Source organism: Danio rerio, chromosome 9, assembly GCF_052040795.2.
Source record: "Danio rerio strain M-AB ecotype USA chromosome 9, GRCz13ab, whole genome shotgun sequence".
Lineage (NCBI taxonomy): Eukaryota > Metazoa > Chordata > Actinopteri > Cypriniformes > Danionidae > Danio > Danio rerio.
In genome coordinates this window covers 44409909-44429465 of record NC_141029.1, presented here as the reverse complement: position 1 = coordinate 44429465, position 19557 = coordinate 44409909, and the positions used below count along the sequence as shown (strand labels likewise).

The 19557-nt window shown below is 35.5% G+C and overlaps 1 protein-coding gene and 1 long non-coding RNA gene across 25 annotated transcripts in view; one reads left to right on the top strand and one right to left on the bottom strand.

Annotated features, from left to right (window-relative positions):
* gulp1a (GULP PTB domain containing engulfment adaptor 1a) overlaps positions 1-18394 on the bottom strand; it is a 104038-nt gene extending 85644 nt beyond the window's left edge. For 19 of the 24 annotated variants that reach the window (XM_087266060.1, XM_087266071.1, XM_087266065.1 and 16 more), the window contains exon 1: positions 18305-18394. The gene's annotated coding sequence lies outside the window, so the exon portion shown is untranslated. Of the gene's footprint in view, positions 1-17966 lie in introns of all 24 variants that reach the window. The other 5 variants (XM_087266067.1, XM_087266057.1, XM_087266080.1 and 2 more) reach the window with 2 other exon arrangements.
* LOC147835385 (uncharacterized) lies at positions 13798-18145 on the top strand. The gene is made up of 2 exons (XR_015499816.1): positions 13798-14613; positions 16538-18145. It is a non-coding gene; the product is annotated as an uncharacterized LOC147835385 (long non-coding RNA).
* Positions 18395-19557: the final 1163 nt, after the last annotated feature.

Below are 19557 nucleotides of genomic sequence, written 5' to 3'. Positions count from 1 at the left end.
TGCATAAAAGGCAATTATTACATAATTTCATAATTAGACACAAACACAAAAGAAATTGTTGAGCCAAAAAAGTCATTTAGTCTTCAGGCTGAAATCTCATTTGACTTTATACTATTAATCAATGGTCAGTGCCTCAGGTAAGCATCACACGGATTTCCGAAAACGATTACATTTCAGTAGGGATGAGGGCATTTGTTATGGAAACAGCACCACGGTCCAACTCACTCCACATCAACTGAATCATGTGGCAGGCATGACTTAAAGCCTCTTGGGAGAGACTTTGAAGGTAAATACAGCTCAAGTTCAGGGTTGAGTGATTCTAATAACTTTGTGAGTGTCTAGAGCTGTGAGACTCTCTTGCCTTGAGTAAGATATGAACCTGAAAAGACATTGCTGCCTCAGTTTAGCCTGCTAATCCTCTGTACACACCAACTACATTTTACACTGATGGAATGTCAGCTAAGTTTTGGCCTGACTGACTTAAAAGTTGTTGGCTTCTTAACCAGGGTAAAATGTGAGCACGTCGAAATGAATTAGCTCATCTCGAAAAAGCAAAGACATGGCATTTGGTGTAACGCTTTAATCTTTTGAATTTGCATTATTTGGCCTGAGAAAAATTGTCTTGATTAACCATTTCCCCCATCACAACAGTGTGATCAGCCTTGGCTGGTCCCTGAAGCGTACGATCACACCGGTGTGATTAGAATGTTTAGAGCACACATCATCAACTGCAAGCTGAGGCACAGAAAGAGATGTGCAGCGCTTGTCGTAAATCCCAATTTATCTGTACTTTTCAAACAAATTATTACAGTTTTCAGACATTCAAACACACATAACCCCAACAAAACATACCATTTAAGGTTTATAAAAGACACGCAGATGCCTATGGAGACATCAATAAAAATTATTTTTTCAATATAACTGGAAGACATGCTTTGTTTACATAAGATACACACTGTTTAAGTTACTAGAATATTTTTTTCTAATTCCTCCCAGATAAACAATTGCTTACCTTTATGGATTTTAGAAGAAAATTATGAATAAACATGATGTAAATCCAGCAGCTCGGATCTCTCCTGCGGTTGTTGCTTGAAGGTATACAGCTGCGATCAGACGTTAATGAGAAGTATTTATATTATTTATTAAATTACGCGTTGATTGTATTTTATTAGTGTCTACCCCTACATCAACCCTAAACCCAACTCTCATGGTAATGTAAAATATTATTTTTTGTGGTAACACTTTACAATAAGGTTCATTAGTTAATGCATTTACTAACATGAACTAATCATGAACAACACATGTACAGCATTTATTAATCATAATTGAACATTCACTAATGCATTATTAACATTCAAGTCTGTGCTTGTTAACATTAGTTAATGCACCATGAGTTAACATGAACTAACAATGAACAACTGTATTTTCATTAACTAACATTAACTAACATGAACAAATACAGTAGTAAATGTATTGTTCATTGTTTGTTCATCTTAGGAAATGCATTAATTAACATTAACTAATGAACCTTATTGTAAAGTGTGACCTTTTTAGTAAAGTGCCACAAAAAATTATGCTATATTAATGTGATTATCCTTAGCTTTATCCCATCTAGAGTTCACAATGCTGCAGGACAACAACGGCGGTGCCCAATACCCATCATATCACAAATAATATGATCATTATTAAGCTGTTTAACAGAAAAAAAAACCTATGTTCTATTGCATATTTGAGAATCGGATTAATTTTTTATTTTACCCTGACAGTGTGGTCCAAAATAAATAATTATTTACATACGTTAATGTGATTCCAAACTTCCTGTATCCACCTGTAATTTTCTCTGCGACACAATAAAAAAGAGAACATGCTTCTCTTTTCCCATAACAGTTTTTAGTGACCATATCTGTCCTTTTAAAGCCCCAAAATAGGCTACTACTTTCTACTTAAGCTGTTTATGGAAGCAGCTAACTTCTGGTCATAATTTCACAACTAATCTTGCCCACCAATGAAAGAATCAATCTCAAGAACTGGATTAGCTCGATTTGTGACTCAATAATCCACTCACAGCAGTTAAGTTAACAGCTTACTGGAAGGGGAAAAATACTAGTGAATAATGGCTTAAACTGCAGTCAGTTCCTTGAACAATGCTTACTGAAATAACCAACACAATCTCACGGCAATTCGTAACTTTTTCATTTAGTGGCTAATTCGTATGAATTTGTACGATCTAATTCGTACAATTTAGTACGATTTGCTTATCCCCCAATGACGGTTGGGGTTAGGGGTGGGGTCAGGTGCCACGCCTCCTTTTTAAAAATCGTACCATTTCGTACGACTGAACTCGTACGAATTCGTACGAATTAGCCACTAAACTGGCAAAACGTAAAATACTTACGTTTTCTCGTGAGATCAGGCTGAAAAAACACACCTGTGGCAACAACTTTGCAAACTATTATTTAGCTGCTTTAAAAAAAAAAAATTGTGTGTTCAGCCGTGTGGTTGATGCACACAAATATAGCGCAACTGTGGTTACAATGAACCAAGTTTAATTTGTGCCTTATGGTCCTTTGCTGATCTCGCTTTCCTCTCTCTACCTCAGGTTTCCTGTCATATCTCTTCTGTCCTATCTGCAAAGCATGTAAAAGGGCAAAAAATAAAACATATTACAGTGACTGCTCTAATGTAGTGCTGCCACAATAGCTTATACTTCAGTAGCAAGTTGGCTAAAAAAAAGCACCTTTCTTAAATCAAGAAGCATTTTCTAGAAAAGTAACAGTTTTGTCTTGTTTATCTTCCTTGAAAACAAGCAAAATAATCTGCCAATGGGATAAGAAAAACAACTGTAATCGTCAAAGTGAAAACAAGATTATTTTTCTTACACCATTGGCAAATTATTTAGCTTGTTTTCAGGAAATACTCACTTAAACTTGATTTATTTCCGAAAGCAAGACATTATTTTTTGCTCATCTAGAATGTGCTTCTAAATAATTTTTAGATAAACACGACAAAAACTTGAAGACATTTTTTTTTGCAGTGTAAAAACCTCAACCACTGACTTGCATAGTGGGAAAATCAAATACAACATAAGTCAATGGTTACAAGTTTTCAACATTTTTAAAAATATCTGCTTTTGCATTTAACAGAAAAAAGCAAAGAGTGGATAATTAATGACAAAAGATCTTACTTTTTTTGATGAACCATACCTTTAATTGTGATTTATTCTCTCTCTCTTTAGCAGAATTAGTTTTATTTATGTGTTGTGGCTTAAACATTTGAAAAACATTTTTAAAAGCCAAAAAAGGATAACATTTTGAACCATTTAAATGTCGTTCAACACTTTTTAAAAATAAAAATAGCATGTTGTTTAGTTAACATGTTTTTTTTTTATTTTGCTTTGGTACTGGAATTCACCCTGAGATCCATGTATTTGTATGGGTTTTAATACTGAATGCTGAAATTTTGGTACAGTATGTAAACTCTACTCCAATTATACACTCACCAGCCACTTTATTAGGACACCTGTTCAACTGTCCAATTTAGAAATGTAGACATGGTCAAGAGAAGGTTTTACAAAGAATGGTCCAAAAAAAAGAAAATATCCAGTGTGAGCGGCAGTTCTGCAAGGCAAGGCAAATGCCTTGTTGGTGCTGGAGGTCAGAGGAAAATGGCCAGACTGGTTCCAGCTGATGAAAAGGCAACAGTAACTCAAATAGTAACACATAACGTATCGAACCTTGAGGCGGATAGGCTATAGCAGCACAAGACCACTCCTGTCAGATAAAAACAGGAAACTCAGGCTACAATTCGCACAGGCTCACCAAGATTGGACAATAGAAGATTGTAAAAACGTTGTCAGGTCTGTTGAGTCTCCATTTCTGCTTCGACATTCAGATGGTAGGGGCAGATTTTGGCGTCAACAACATGAAAGCATGGATCCATCCTGCGTTGTATCAACAGATCAAGCAGGTGGTGGTGGTGTAATGATGTGGGGTATATTTTCTTGGCACACTTTGGGACCATTTGTACTAATTGAGCTTCGTGTCAACGCCACAGCCAACCCTACTATTGTTGCTGACCATGTTTAACCCTTTATGACCACAGTGTACCCATCATCTGATGGCTACTTCCAGCAGAATAACAAGCCATGTCATACAGCACGAATCATCTCAAACTGGTTTCTTGAACATGACAATGAGTTCACTGTACTTAAATGGCCTTCACAGTCACCAGATCTCAATCCAATAGAGCACCTTTGGGATGTTGTGGAACAGGAGATTGGCTTTATAGATGTGCAGCCGACAAATCTGCAGCAACTGTGTGAAGCTATCATGTCAATATGGACCTGATAGCTTCACACAGTTGCTGCAGATTTGTCGGCTGCACATCTATAAATGGACAATGTCAATATGGACCAAAATCTCTGAAAAAATATTTCAAGTACCTTGTTGAATCCGTGCCTTGAAGGATTAAGGCAGTTCTGAAGATAAAAGAGGGTCCAACCCGGTACAAATAAGGTGTACCTAATAAAGTGACCGGTGAGTTAATTATTTTAGTTTTTATTTAATTTACAATATTATAATTTTTTTTTATTATTATTATTACTTAAAGACTGAATGAAGTGCACTTCCTGACTGGAATACAGTAAGTTTAAGCCCCACCTGTCACTAAAGCAAGTGTCCTGTGGGAGAGGCTTTCAATAATCCATCACCTGAGGTCAAACATTCTGCTCACACGCCACTTTTTATCCCCCACACGAGCCACTCCAGCATCCAAATGGCCCCATGTCACACAAGCTTGCACAATTCAATACCCCCTTATTATACTTCATAGATGTTTTTCTTCTCTCTTAATTTTTTGTTTCATACCTTAATCAACCACGCACTAAAACATTGTGCCTGCTCATGCAAAGACTCAATTTAAAAGGGCATTTTTCAAAACATAAATTAGGGACTCTGTGGCAACAAGTGCGCACATCACAAGTGTGAGCCATTTGACAACATCAGAGCGATGAGAGCAATTTAGTTTGAAAATAACTCAGAACCTGGCCTTTTATTGCAAAAGCGTGACATTAGACATGATAATGGCTTCACTGGTTTTGGGAAATTTTGTGGCATCAAACACTCACCCACAGACAAAATCACAGTGGTGTGTGAATTATCTAGTCTCAGGTTAAGGGTGGCAAAAATGACTGAAAATTGTATGTTCGTCACAGGGTTGCTAATACTATGATTCGTGACACTGTACGAAGCTCTGACAAGCATTTGAATTGTGTAGATTATATCTGGATGCCGTAAAACTCTTAAAACTGTTAAAGATGTTGGCCTATGCCCTAAAAGGAAAGTGATCAGTGATGAACAGAAAAAAAAATAAAGAAAATCGAATGAACTAAATGCGACAGCACAAAAAATGTACACCCGTCATCTCTTCATTGCTTTAGGAAAGGGACGGTAAATTGCTTTGTGTTGACGTCTCAAGTCAAGGCATCGATAGCTGCATAAAATCACAGCAAATCCCATTCCAGCACAATTGTCAATGGAGACAAGCCTTGTAATGAAGAAAAATAAATCTCATTGGGTTTCATGTGAATGATTTTTATGGGTCTAGCTTAGGAAGAACTTGGCACATACTGATTAGGGCACCCATATAAATAACTTCAAATCAAGTTATATAGGCCTAGCGGAATGTTTAAGATACAAACGGTTCGTTCTCTTTAAACAATTTAGCTTCAGCTGGCTGACAGATTTAAACTCTAATGGGAGCTTCAGTAATGAGAAGCAATGAGATGGCAAAAAACATTTCATAAACATTCTTTTAAACACTTTCAGAGGTAAATAATGAAGACTAATAAATAAAATGCTTTCAAACATCAAATATTGAGATGAATTTCAAATATTATTTGTATACAAAGCCGTCAATCATATTGCTCCTCAGTACCAGATTTGCTTTGTCCATATACCCACTCTCGGTCATTGAGATCTTGTGATTTCAATTTACTCTCAACACATTTTAAAATATGAGGTGATCGAGTGTTTGCAGTTGCTGGTCCTAAACTCTGGAACACTACCAATTCACATTACACTTTCACCCTCGATTTTCTGTGTTTCAGTCCGTTTTAAAGACCTATCTATTTTCTCTTGCTTTTAATACTCCATGATCACTCTTTTATCACTTTTATTTACTAAATGTTTTCTTTATATTCAGTTTTATCTCTGTCTTTAGTACTCTGATGTACAGCAATGGGGTCAACTTTAGTTGATTTTAAATGTGCTTTATAAATAAATATTGCATTTGTATTGTTCATTCATTCATTTATTTCTTGTCAGCTTAGTCCCTTTATTAATCCGGGGTCGCCACAGCGGAATGAACCGCCAACTTATTTAACAAATTTTTACGCAGCGGATGCCCTTCCAGCCGCAACCCATCTCTGGGAAACATCCACACACACATTTACTACGGACAATTTAGCCTACCCAATTCACCAGAGCACCCGGAGGAAACCCACGCGAAGGCAGGGAGAACATGCAAACTCCACACAGAAACGCCAACTGAGCAGAGGTTCGAACCAGCGACCCAGCGACCTTCTTGCTGTGAGGCGACAGCACTACCTACTGCACCACTGCCTCACCCCTGTATTTGTATTGTATTGTATTGTATTTAAAGAGTCTCATATATGGGTTTTTGTATATGACCTTCTATGCAGTGTGTAACACAACACTTAGTGAATAAAAACATCCAGCTGAGGTTTAAATCTGAAAGTGCATCGTGTTAAAAACTACTGATTTTATAACAAAATAGTTAAACCAAAGTCGAATGAATGAATTGTGTTGGGTTCCAATCTTTTGCTTCAACGTTGATACGGTTCATCACCAAATATGCAGTGCCTGTTCTGGTAAAATGTGAACATGCCTTTCTGTTCAGACACGCGCGGAGGATCACGGTACTGATCGTGACACGAAAATGACAATCACTGACAGATGGAGATTCGGCTGCAGGGAATAAAGGGTTAAAAGTTAATTTTCACAACAATACCACAGCATAGCCAACCTAGTGCTGTGTTTGTTCTGGTTATTTTTCAGATTTTTATACAATAACCTACAGTTTGCTATTAGGGGAAGGAGCAGCAGAGACTCTTACATATGGGACTTTGTCAGACTTTGACAGGGACTTTGTCAGTAAGTGTTACAGTTCATATGGACTAGTTTCTTCTTCCTCTAAATCATAACATGTAAGTGTAATTAAAAAAAATATGACCTTTTATAATGCAAAATAGGGGCTCTTTAACATGCGAGAACAAATACAGAAAGAGAGCAGAGAGAGGGGAAGGATCGGCATAGGACCGCAAACTTGGGTCGCCGTGAGAAACAGAGTGCATGTGTCGATGCACTAACCACTACACCACTGGCGCAAACTACTCAATAAAACTTTAAACAAAACTCTGTTTACATCTCTGTTTAACAATATGGTTCCTTAATAACATGTGTGCATTCTCCACATATTTATATAATGTGGTGAGGACACTGACCTGGACAGAATGTAGTTTATTATAGCTTATAAAGCTTGTCAAAGAAGTGTTTGCTTGTTTTGACACATTATTTAAGTATAATTCAAGTAATTAGAATTGTGTTTAATGGGTCAAGTAAAAATCCTTACAGTTTGGCCCCATGCAAGTCTGAGATTTAATTTATGATTGTTTTAAAAAGTTTCTAAAAGTCTAAAATTTAACTCAGTGAAACCTGTAGAAAGCCTAAACAACAACAAACAACTCTAAACAACACAAGACAAGTGTGGGGATACTTCATAACTTGACCCTCTTATAAATACTTAAAGCAATTGCCTGAACACCAGTTAAAATAGGTTATAGAGCTTCAAATCTATAGATTTCACTTACAAAAACCCATTGGTTCACTTCAAAAGGCATTCATTAATCTACTTAAAGCTGTTTAGAAAATGCCAGCAAACATATATCTTGCCATTTAATGAGGAAAGCACATTAGAGAATGGTGTCCAACTAGTGGAAAAAAAACGTAAAACTACTTCTGAATGACGAGGAACACATTTAAAGAAAATGCACAGCTCTCTAAACAGCATGCAAATCTTAAAAGTGTACCATTAAACTAATGTAAAAGCAAATTCCAATGGACAATATTGGGCTGCAGAATAAACTGCCTCCTGTACTCAGCAATCTCAAAGATCTATAAATTGTGAAACTCTAGGCTGTGCTAGAAGCCACCAATGTGATAACATTTATCTCCCATGAGCTGTATCTCATGCCCTCCCAAAGTTCTGCTAGAGACTCAGAAGTGTAACCAATCGCTGGAGGGCATGAACTTCAAACTTCCATTGTCATTTGGTGAAAGCCACAACAACAGGAATGGGTTATACCCTTCAGCAACCATAACGTGCGCAAAGTATAAATATACCTTTTTTTCCCTGAGAGGACCAATTCCTTAGAGGTCAACAAAGGTAACAACATAATTAAGATATGACAGATTTATGATTTAAAAACTGCGGTGTAAACAAAATGTTTATCATCGGGTATAATAAATCCTATAAAAGCTTAAAGAACTGTAAAAAAAACAATAAAAGCTGTTAAAGTGAAATGAGGCTGCTGAAACTGCTGATGACAGACGATCACGACGCAGCACAAAAGTAGATGACTTTTATAATGTTAGTCAAATTCTAGTAATGTGGGGAAGTATCAGTGCTGTTTTATCATTAAATACATTTTAAAGGTTCTGTTAAAATGTTGATCTGTGCAGTCTAACAAACACACAACATATTAAAGCATCTTTGTTGTTTCCCTTTTTTCTTAAACTAAACCTGGATTTGAACATTCTTCTAAACATTTGGAATAATATAGTACATAAGTTAGCAAATTAGATAATTTTTGGATTATTTAATGAAAAAATCTTACATGATGTGCCTTTAAAAGGGTACTATTATGTACATTTTGTGTATCAGTATATTAGATCTGTAAAACGATGTTTCTTTGACAAGAAGGAAACACAATACTGACACAACTCAACACTTGCCCTGTTTGACAGGATTTATTTAAATCAGCATATTGTGATGTGCATGTTCCCAGAGGAAAGCTCAGTGAAGGTGTTTGTGGGAGATCTGAAACAGTCCTTCCTTGCTGTTATCTCTCTTTGATTTTCTGCTTTGTAACTTTGAAGATGCACAAACAGCAACATTGCACACTCAAAGAACCCATTTCATTATTTATATTCCTGACATATAGTATAACACTAAAGGTGCATCATAAAAGTGCAGCGGTCTACGCAACTCTCCAAAAGAACATCATTGGATAAAATCTTACCAATCTTAGCAAAATGTTACCTTTTGTAAAATCATCACTTATTGGGCTCTATTTTAACGATCTAGGCACAACGTCTAAAGCGCAATAGCATTGTCCGAATCCACTTTTGCTATTTTAAAGATGAAAAAATAAGGTTTGTGCCCCAGTGCATGGTCTAACAGGGTTGTACTTATTCTCTTAATGAGTTTTGGGTGTGTTTTGAGTCGGAGTCTCATCTCACATTTCCTTTAAGAGTCAGTTGCGTCACACCGTGGCACATACTTTCTCTTTATTTTTATTCTTTACTTTAGTCCTTTACCTTTGTGGATAAGGAAACAGCGTTGTACGCACTCTACTAAAGACATCATTAACCTATAAATTTATTTAATTTGTTAAGTGCAAAGATTCATTTAAAAAAATATTTCTAAACTCAGTTCTAATTTCCAGCTAACAAATAAATGAACAATATTAATGAAGTGATTCCAAAAAAGGAGCTATATCCAAACACACGTCCTATTCTTATGCCCCATATGGTCATGCACACGTCTCCAAAACCCGACAGATGGACAAATCTAAAACATTTAGATTCTATTAAACATTAAACATTAAACATCTATTAAACATTAGTTTCTATTAAAATAAATATAAATATGCAAATAATAAATAATACTACTTATAATAATACAAATTGTTATGAATAAACTGCCCCTACGAGATAAAGACATAGAGGTATAGTTTTTATATTTATGTAGAATTAGTTTTTTTTTTTGTTTTTTTTTTCCATGTGTAAAGACATTTATGTATTGCTGTACATCCTACTTGTATTAAGTTTGGAACTGCATAGGCACATAATTAATGCACTCTGCGCTGGACTTTGGACCAGCTTTCAATGGTGCAGTCTATTTTTTTCAGTTTCTCAATATAACAACATGCCAACAATGCACCTTAACACACCTCCTTTATAGACAGGCACACCCATGAGTTCACAAAGTGGCGCAAATGGATTTGCTGTTTAAACAACATGGTGCAAAACATGATAAATAGGGTTGCACTGGTCTGAAAAAAGCAGCACATCGTGCAAAACACATATGGCACCGGGTGTATGATAGGGCCCATTATCATCACTAAACAGAAATACCAAGACAATGTTTATTTCGCAGAGCATTCTCATTAACCATTCCTCGCATGTGCATGAAAAGATCATCTTTACCCCATCCAAAACTGAACCCATGACAATTTTCAAATGATGTAATCTTAGAACTTTACTGCATTATACTGAAAAAATAAATAAATAAAATAAATTAAATTCATTTTTGCTTAATGCATCCCTGTTCAATCCTTGAAACTTTGAATAATTGCACACTCAAAGAACCCATTTCATTATCTACATTCCTGACACATAGTATAACACTAAAGGTACATCATAACAGTGTGGTGGTCTATGCAACTTTAAAATATAGATCTCAAATGATTTTAAATTAAACCTCATTGATATCAGATCTAAAATGACTCAACCCAAATGAACATCGTTGGATAAACTTATAAACTTTGCTATAAGTGGATAAACTTATAACAATATGTTACATTTTGTAAAATCATCACTAAAGAGAAATACCAAGATAATGTTCACTTTCCAGACCATTCTAATTCACCATTCCTCATGTGTGTATATATAGAAAAGATTGTTTCTCCCCCATCCAAAATTGAATCCATGAAAGATGAAACCATGGCAGAAGTAATTCTTTGAGACAGGTAATGTCCTGTTTTAAAACTATTTTAGTCACGCAAAGCTGATGTAGATTTAGTTGTTTTCCAAATGGCTTATATGCACAGAAGTGTTGTTCAGCCATTGAAATCTTCCGGGGAAAGATTGATGTGACTTTTCTTCATTTTATAAGGTCCTTTTACAGCATTGATAATGTTGATTTTTATTTAGTTTAACAGTAAAACATAAGTAAATATTGAATTTCCACCTAGCTTTACTAACCTGAAGTTTGTTTTATATTCACATTGTTTCATTTTTGAACAATGACAGCCTGTGACGCAGTCCCTATATTGTTGACCATGCTACTCTGAATATTCACTCTGAAAAAGCATGCAAGTATGGCTTATTAATAAGTGTAATTCCTGCATGCCACCGGCTAAACACTAAGCATACTGTAGGTTATTTAGGACAAAGCGTGTAAGAGAGTGAGATCTGCGATCCTTACATGCATGAAATCTTGCACATTATGACAAGTTTTGCTAGCTGCACAACTGAAAACGTGCTAGATATAATCCAGTTTTTTGTTCGGAATTGTAGTATTATAAAGTACTATAAAGTTTTCTAACTGGCGTATGACATGATCTAACATAGTGGGTTGTCTACTATCATCTTTAATGTGCGCTATTGTGATTTCAAAAGACTTGGCTTTGGAGGGCGGCGGTGAAACTGTGTTTTAAAGTTATTGTGCTAACCGGTTAGCATTTTGGCAGATCACTTATGTACCTTTAATCCCTCACTTGTTCAATCTATGAAACTGAATAATGAGCCCTTTTCTCCTCTTTATGATGAATTTCTTGTAGTATTCTACATTTGTAAGTAACTGATAAAAGCATTTGCTAGAATCAAACATGTTCAGAAGTTTTAAAAAAGAAACAACTGTGTCATTCTTTTGATTAAGCCAACCTACAGAAGAAAAAAAATCTAAAACCACATCAAGCCCAATCTCTTAAAAAAAAAAAAAAAACATTTAACGTTAATTAGAATTTTCCCCCATCATTTATGTTTACATGGACGTCTAATATTTAAAAGCTATCCTCTCATCTGGATTTTAACTAAAAATGAAGTAATTTTATTGAAAAAAATAAAAAATTCATGCCATTCATGACAGAGTCATTATATTCAGACAATTCACTGTCTGTACCAGTAATGAGGTCACTGGTTGTTTGCCTCATGCTTTTCTACTGTATGCATGCCCTCATTTGCAGTTTCAAAAATACATCTGGCAGACGAAAGACTTCTGATCATTATTATTATTATTTATTAATTATTTTTTCTTACATTTAGTGATGCCAGATATTAATCTGGAGCTACTGTAACTATACTGGGGGGAAAAAAGTTCACTATGTAAGTGTACAAAAAAAGAGAAAGAGTGAGAAATCAAGGTAAGAGTGAAAGAATAAAAATCTAAATGCTCTTTATACAAGTATGATTTTGCTAGAAGGAAGGCGGAACAGGAGAGCTGAATAACCTCAAATAATCAATGTGTAATGCTATTATGGTTATGGATTGTAAGATGTGTTAGGCCTATTAACGAACTGTTAATTAGATTTTTTCCTTTCCTCGTGGTTTCTAAAGGAATTATGTATGCCAAAGAGCGCACATCGGATATTTGTGTACATGGATTTACTTAACTATACTTTGGGGACACATTTGTCCTCAGATGTGAGCTAAATCTGATAAAATCCTCTGTGGGGGATATTCAGGGATGTCCTCAATTGGAAAAAAATGTCTCATGCATAAATAATAAGTATTAATTTTATTTATTTTTAAGCTGCAATTATTTTCATTCAGGGATTAAGGTTAGGCAATATAATTAGCTCCATATAAAAACCACAGAGGTCTATAGTATGTGTTTTTAGATATATGCCAAATTAGCTGTGTGTGTGCGCATGTGTGTGTACAGCACATGAAACTAGCTAAGAGCTATGAAACTTGCAAATCAGCAAATCTTCCAAATAAACAGCTTGCACGCCTGAAACATCCCTACACATATTTTAAAGCATAAAAGTGTATTTTTAAAGCATATAAAAGCAAAAAAACAAACAAAAAAAAACCCAATCTGATCAAAAGGAAACCTGTCTCTTTTAAATAATGAACTATGCCATTTGTAATTAAAAAGAGCTTTGGAGTCTCATGTTTAACAAAAACAGGGAATTATGCTTTTTGATCAGTAATGCTTTCAATGTAATATGCTTTAAACTGAAAGAAATGTCATAACATCTAAACAACAACGGACCTTGCAAAATAGTAGTTTTCCATTGCACTAACAAAAGCATATCAAGAACAACGTTTGAATGAAAATTATTTGGTGTGATATTTATCAAGGACAATGAAAACTATAATGATAAACTATTCTACATTTCATAATGTATGAATAGTAGGTGTGTTATGTATATAAATGTAAAAAAGTAGTATGTGGGAGGAACAGATCAAAACACAATAAGCTTCAATAGGCAAATTGTAATCACAGTGAACAAGAAAAACAAATAACATGAAGGATATTAAATAACATGTCTGAAGGTGATGCAGCTTCACAATATGTACAAGAGAGATATTTTGTTAAGAGAAATTCTGAAAGGATTTGTACATCACATCACATGAAGATGTTTTGTAAACTTTCTACTGGCTTTCTATCAAATCTTTACATTTGATTATAAATATGCATTGTTAAGAAACTTATTTTGGTAAAATTTAAAGTCAATTTTCTCATTATTTTATTTTTGAATTTTTTTTTAAACCTCAGATTTGAAAAAGTTGACTCTGTCAAATGTTGCTCATCATAACTAACCAAAAGGCATATTTATTGAGCTTTCAGATTAGAGCTGTGCAATTAATCGAAATAGAATTTGAAATGTTGCGATTTGTTAAATCGCAACGGGCTGCATTATGAAATATAATTTAATTTCCCCTGCCCCTAGCAAATGCGTGTCAGCCGGCTGTGTGTGACAGTCTTACTAGCCAATAGAGTGAGCACACTTTCGTTCTACCCAATCAGAATTGCGCAACCAAACTATGCCCTCAATAACAAAAAGAAAATAAACATTATGGGAATATTCCGGTTTCAAAGTCACAGACATCGAACAAAAACTAGTCATTTTTAAGAGCTGTCACAGAATTGTAGCAGTGGCTTACAGATTATTGAGCTAAAGCTCAACTACAAAATTAAATCGTAATTCAAATTGCAACCGCAACATCTTTCTAAAGAAATTATAATAGTAATAATTTCACAATTAGATATTTTGCCCAAATCACACAGCACCATTACAGATGACACAAATATAATTTTCAAAACAAATCACTAAAAGGTTTGCATAAAGATGTTCCATGCGATGGCCAAGAGAGCTTAACATGCTGCAATTAAAAAAAAAAAAAATGTTATTACAAAAAACGTAATTGCATATGTGTTTTCTTAAATTGCAGCATGTTAAGCTTTCTTAGCCATCGTAGTTTAGCCATGTTTTAAATAAACATTCTAATTCTCTAATCAAAAGGAAACAGGTTTAATGCAACTGGTTTTCAACTCTTAACTCTCAAAAATTTTTACAGTTAGGTCCATAAATATTTGGACATCGACACAATTCTAACCTCTTTGGTTCTATACACACAATAAATTTAAAGTGAAACAAACAAGATGTGCTTTGACTGTACACTGTCAGCTTTAATTTAAGGGTATTTACATCCAAATCAGGTGAACGCTGTGGGAATTAAAACAGTTTGCATATGTGCCTCCCACTTGTTAAGGATCCAAAAGTAATCGGACAATTGGCTTCTAAGCTGTTCCATGGACAGGTGTGTGTTATTCCTTTATTATCCCAATTACAATGAGCAGATAAAAGGTCTAGAGTTCATTTCAAGAGTGCTATTTGCATTTGGAATCTGTTACTGTCAACTCTCAAGATGAGATCCAAAGAGCTGTCACTATCAGTCAAGCAGGCGATCATTAGGCTGACAAAACAAAAACAAACGCACTAGAGAGATAGCAAAAGCATTAGGTGTGGCTCAACTGTTATGGAACATTCTTAAAAAGAAAGAAAGCACCAGTGAACTCAGCAACACCAAAAGACCCATAAAACCACAGAAACAACAGTGGTGGACGATTGAAGAATTCTTTCCCTGGCGAAGAAAACACTCCTCACAACAGTTGGCCAGATCAAGAACACTCTCCAGGAGGCGGGTGTATGTGTGTCAGAGTCAACAATCAAGAGAAGACTACACCATAGTGAATACAGAGGGTTCACTATAAGATGTAAACCATTGGTGAACCTCAAAAAGCAGGAAGGCCAGATTGGAGTTTTAAAAAAGCCTTCACAGTGCTGGAACAACATCCTATGGACATGAGATCAAGATCAACTTGTACCAGAGAGATGGGAAGAGAAGAGTATGGAGAAAGAAAGGAACCGCTCATGATCCTAAGCAGTAAGTCATGGTGGTGGAATTGATATGGTGTGGGCATGTATAGCTGTCAATGAAACCGGTTCTCTTGTATTTATTGATGACGTGACTGCTGACAAAAACAGCAAGGTGAATTCTGAAGTGTTTCAGGCAATATTTCTGCTCATATGAAGCCAAATGCTTCAGAACTCATTGGACGGTGCTTCACAGTGCAGATAGACAATGACCCAAAGCATACTGCAAAAGCAAAAAAAGAGTTTTTAAAGGTAAAGAAGTGGAATGTTATGCAATGGCCAAGTCAATCACCTGACCTGAATCCGATTAAGCTTGCATTTCACTTGCTAAAGACAAAACTGAAGGGAAAATACCTCAGGAACAAGCAGGAACTGAAGACAGTTGCAGAAGAACTCCAAATACATTTGGAATTTATCCACGTTTCTATATTGGCAGAACATTTGCAAATGCAACGGTGGACTTTCTCAGATTTAGTGATAAGTTTGCCTCTCAGAGAGGGACTGGCTCAGATTAAAGAAAAAGGTATTGGTTTGCATTATATGCAAAAGCAACCAAAGAGTTTTTAAAGGGAAAGAAGTTACGTTATGCAATGGCCAAGTCAATTTTGCTTGACCTGAAACCGATTGAGCTTGCACTTCACTTGCTAAAGACAAAACTAAAGGGGAATGCCCTTAGAACAAGCAGGAACTGAAGACAGTTGCAATAGAGATCTGGCAGAGTAACACCAGGAATGAAACCCAGCGTCTGGTGCTGTCTATGCATTCCAGACTTCAGGCTGTAATAGACTGCAAAGGATTTGCAACCAAGTATTAAAAAATAGAACGTTTGATTTATGATTATTATTCTGTCCAATTACATTTGGACCCTTAATAAGTGGGAGACACCTATGCAAACTGTTCCTTTTCCTACAGCGATCACCTGATTTGGATGTAAATACTCTCAAATTAAAGCTGACAGTCTGCAGTTAAAGGTTCATTTTATTTAAAATACATTGTGTTGGTGTATAGAGCCAAAAATGTTGGAATTGTGTTGATGTCCAAATATTTACGGACCTAACTGTTTAATAGGAAAATAAGCGATTGGAGACAATAGTTTTTCTGGCTACAGAATTACAGTCATTCTGCACACTGTCATTAAACACTGGCCAAATGCAAATATTAAAAAGTCTCTCACTGACACCTCATGCTGCGCAGCTGACTGAACGGACAGAGAATGGATGGTAGGTATAATTCATCTACGTCTCTATATCGGCAGAACATTTGCAAGTGGAACGGTGGACTTTCTCAGATTCGGTGATCAGTTTGCCTTTCTCAGAGAGGGACTGTAAATGCAGTAAATCTGACTGGCTCACACCAAAGGAAAAAGGTATTGTCATGCAGATTACAGCCTGGAAATGGCCTCCAGAGGTATCCATGGACAGACCTCGCCAGCCCTTTTCAGAGGCACAACATGGCCACAAAAAAGTATTTAACTACTAAAAACTGATCTAAAGAGAAAGAGAGAACCTCCTTTTAAAGCTATAGAACATGGTAAATAATATGATCACTGTATGCCCATACTGTACACAGACAGCCAGCCAAACAAACAGATTTATTTACGGATGACAGATAAAGACACCTAAGCAAATAAAGACAGCTAAGCAAATAAACAGACATATTAGAAAAACAGGTAAACAGGCAAATAGTGAGAACATTGACAGCTAAACTCACAAATAAACAGATCGACTGACAGATAAACAAATAAACAAACAAACAGACGAAAAGACAAGGCACCATTTACAGTATTTACAGTACATAAGAAACAAGAAACAGATCCAGTTAGACAGCCACACACAGCTCACAGAGTCAGACAAATAAATACAAACAGGTGAATTTGGCAAATTGGGCGTAAACCTGGTATATTCACATATACGGTCTAATTTCAGAACTCTTTGCATATTGTAAATGGTGAAATCATATTAGTAGCCAATGTCTATTAAATGTACAACACAGTTTACTGTCAATCAAATAGTGCTAATGTTGTTTTAAAGTCATATTTACATGCGATTTCAGACCGAATAATCAAAGTAGCGTAATAAACAATGTAGAGATTGTGTCACAAGTTGTCACTCAAAGGAATTTGAGAATATAAAACACCTTTGCCTCAATATTTGACAAATATAAGGATTAAAAGGGTGAATCCAGTTAAAGTGGAAAACTATCTGATGAACAGTCCTGTAAATATCTCCATTCATTACAGAAAAAAAGGCTTGTGTTCAAAAACTTTCACCACAGTACCCCTTTATCTGTATTCAATTTAAACACGATCAGTTTTAAAATAATAATCCATCACAACCTACAGTAACACGGCGTCAATCATAAATCACGAACGTTTTGTCAGATGCGTCAGTGACCTGTACTTTTCCTGCATAGCCTATTAAAAACCAATGCAAAGCTTTAAAGAGGCAACATCTTTCTTTAGCAACAAACAAACAAACAACCACATTATTAAATCCACTTGCCAGTTTCAAGATCACAGTGAACAGAAGAAAACCGCGCGTATTTGCACTCGTGCATCCATGTTACAGAATCAACCTGCTCGAGCGCATTCCATCCTCACAAAATCACGTCCATAACATTCCTCTAGGATGCAGCTTTAACCAAACCAATGTTTACATCATGGCTGAAACCACTTCGTCTGACAAAAAGAATGGAAAAGAAAGTTTTAAACATTCTTTAAAAGAATCGACACACTTCCCACGACTTCAAGTTTCTTTTTAAAGAAAAGCGACGTGCAAAACACAGTCCACGATCCAGAAATGCGTACTTTCCGACGAAAAAGTAGGATCCACTCACCGAAAAAAAGCAGGAATCCTCCGCTCGTCCTCCTCAGCAGTGCTCGCACACGCTGTCTTCTACACACTCGAGCTCTCTCTCTCATCTTCCACACACACACAGCCCGCTGGAAAGTTTAGTGACGTCAGCCACTCAGTTAAATGCCACCGCAGGAGTCTCGCCGACCAGCTGGAGGTTTAAAGGGCCAGGATAGAGGTGATGCAAACCAATACTACACATCTCAATATTGTTACAGTTGAATTCAGAATTATTAGCCCTCCTGAATTATTTTATCTTTGCCATGACGACAGTACATATTATTTTACTCGATATTTTTCTAAACACTAGTAGCCTAAAGTGCAATTTAAAAGTTTAACTAGGGTAATAAGGCAAGTCATTGTATAGCAGTGGTTTGTTCTGTATACAATAATAACAAATATTGCTTAAGGGGGCTTATAATTTTTTGAAATTTTTTTAAACTGCTTTTTTTATTGCCGAAATAAAACATATACAATTTTCTGCAGAATAAAACACATTATATAAAATACTGTGAAAATTGTGGTGCTCTGTTAAACATAATTTGGGAAATATTTGCAAAAGAAATCACAGGGGGGCTAATCATTTTGACTTCAACTGTATATATTTTTCACGCTGTATGTATACATGAATGACGTAAAACCGTTTAAGCTAAAAGCAGATTTGACATTTTCAGACCTCTTTCAAGAACAGCTGGTTGTTGTGAAAAAGAATAAATGTCAAATTTATTCAAATGAATACATTTATTAGGCCTCCTCAAAATCATTTCCCAAGTGCTGCTTAACAGAGAAAAGTGTTTTCAACACATTTTTAAACGTGTTACGGCTAGTTGTAAAAACTATTTTCTACACTCTAAAAAAAATTATATGATCAATAAGCCATGAAAGCCTATCAAGGGTTCAGGTCCAAAAATCTCTAAAGTGCCATTTGAATTTTTCTCCTAAAACTAGCATTTGTCTCAGGCCACTATGTCTAAGTTGAGTAATTTCTTTTTATGTCAATTAATATGCCATTTTTATTGCCTTTATTGTGAAATTAATAAACATAAATAATATAACATACAATAATATAATAAGTTACACATGATGTTTTAAGTCAGTTTAAAATAAAATATTGTAAGTTCAACCGACTCAAAGGGTAAATTTGATTCAGCTTAAAAAGTTTAAGGCAATTAGGATTTTTTTTACGGTGTATTAACTAAATTATTTTTGTCATTGCCATGATGACAGCACATACGA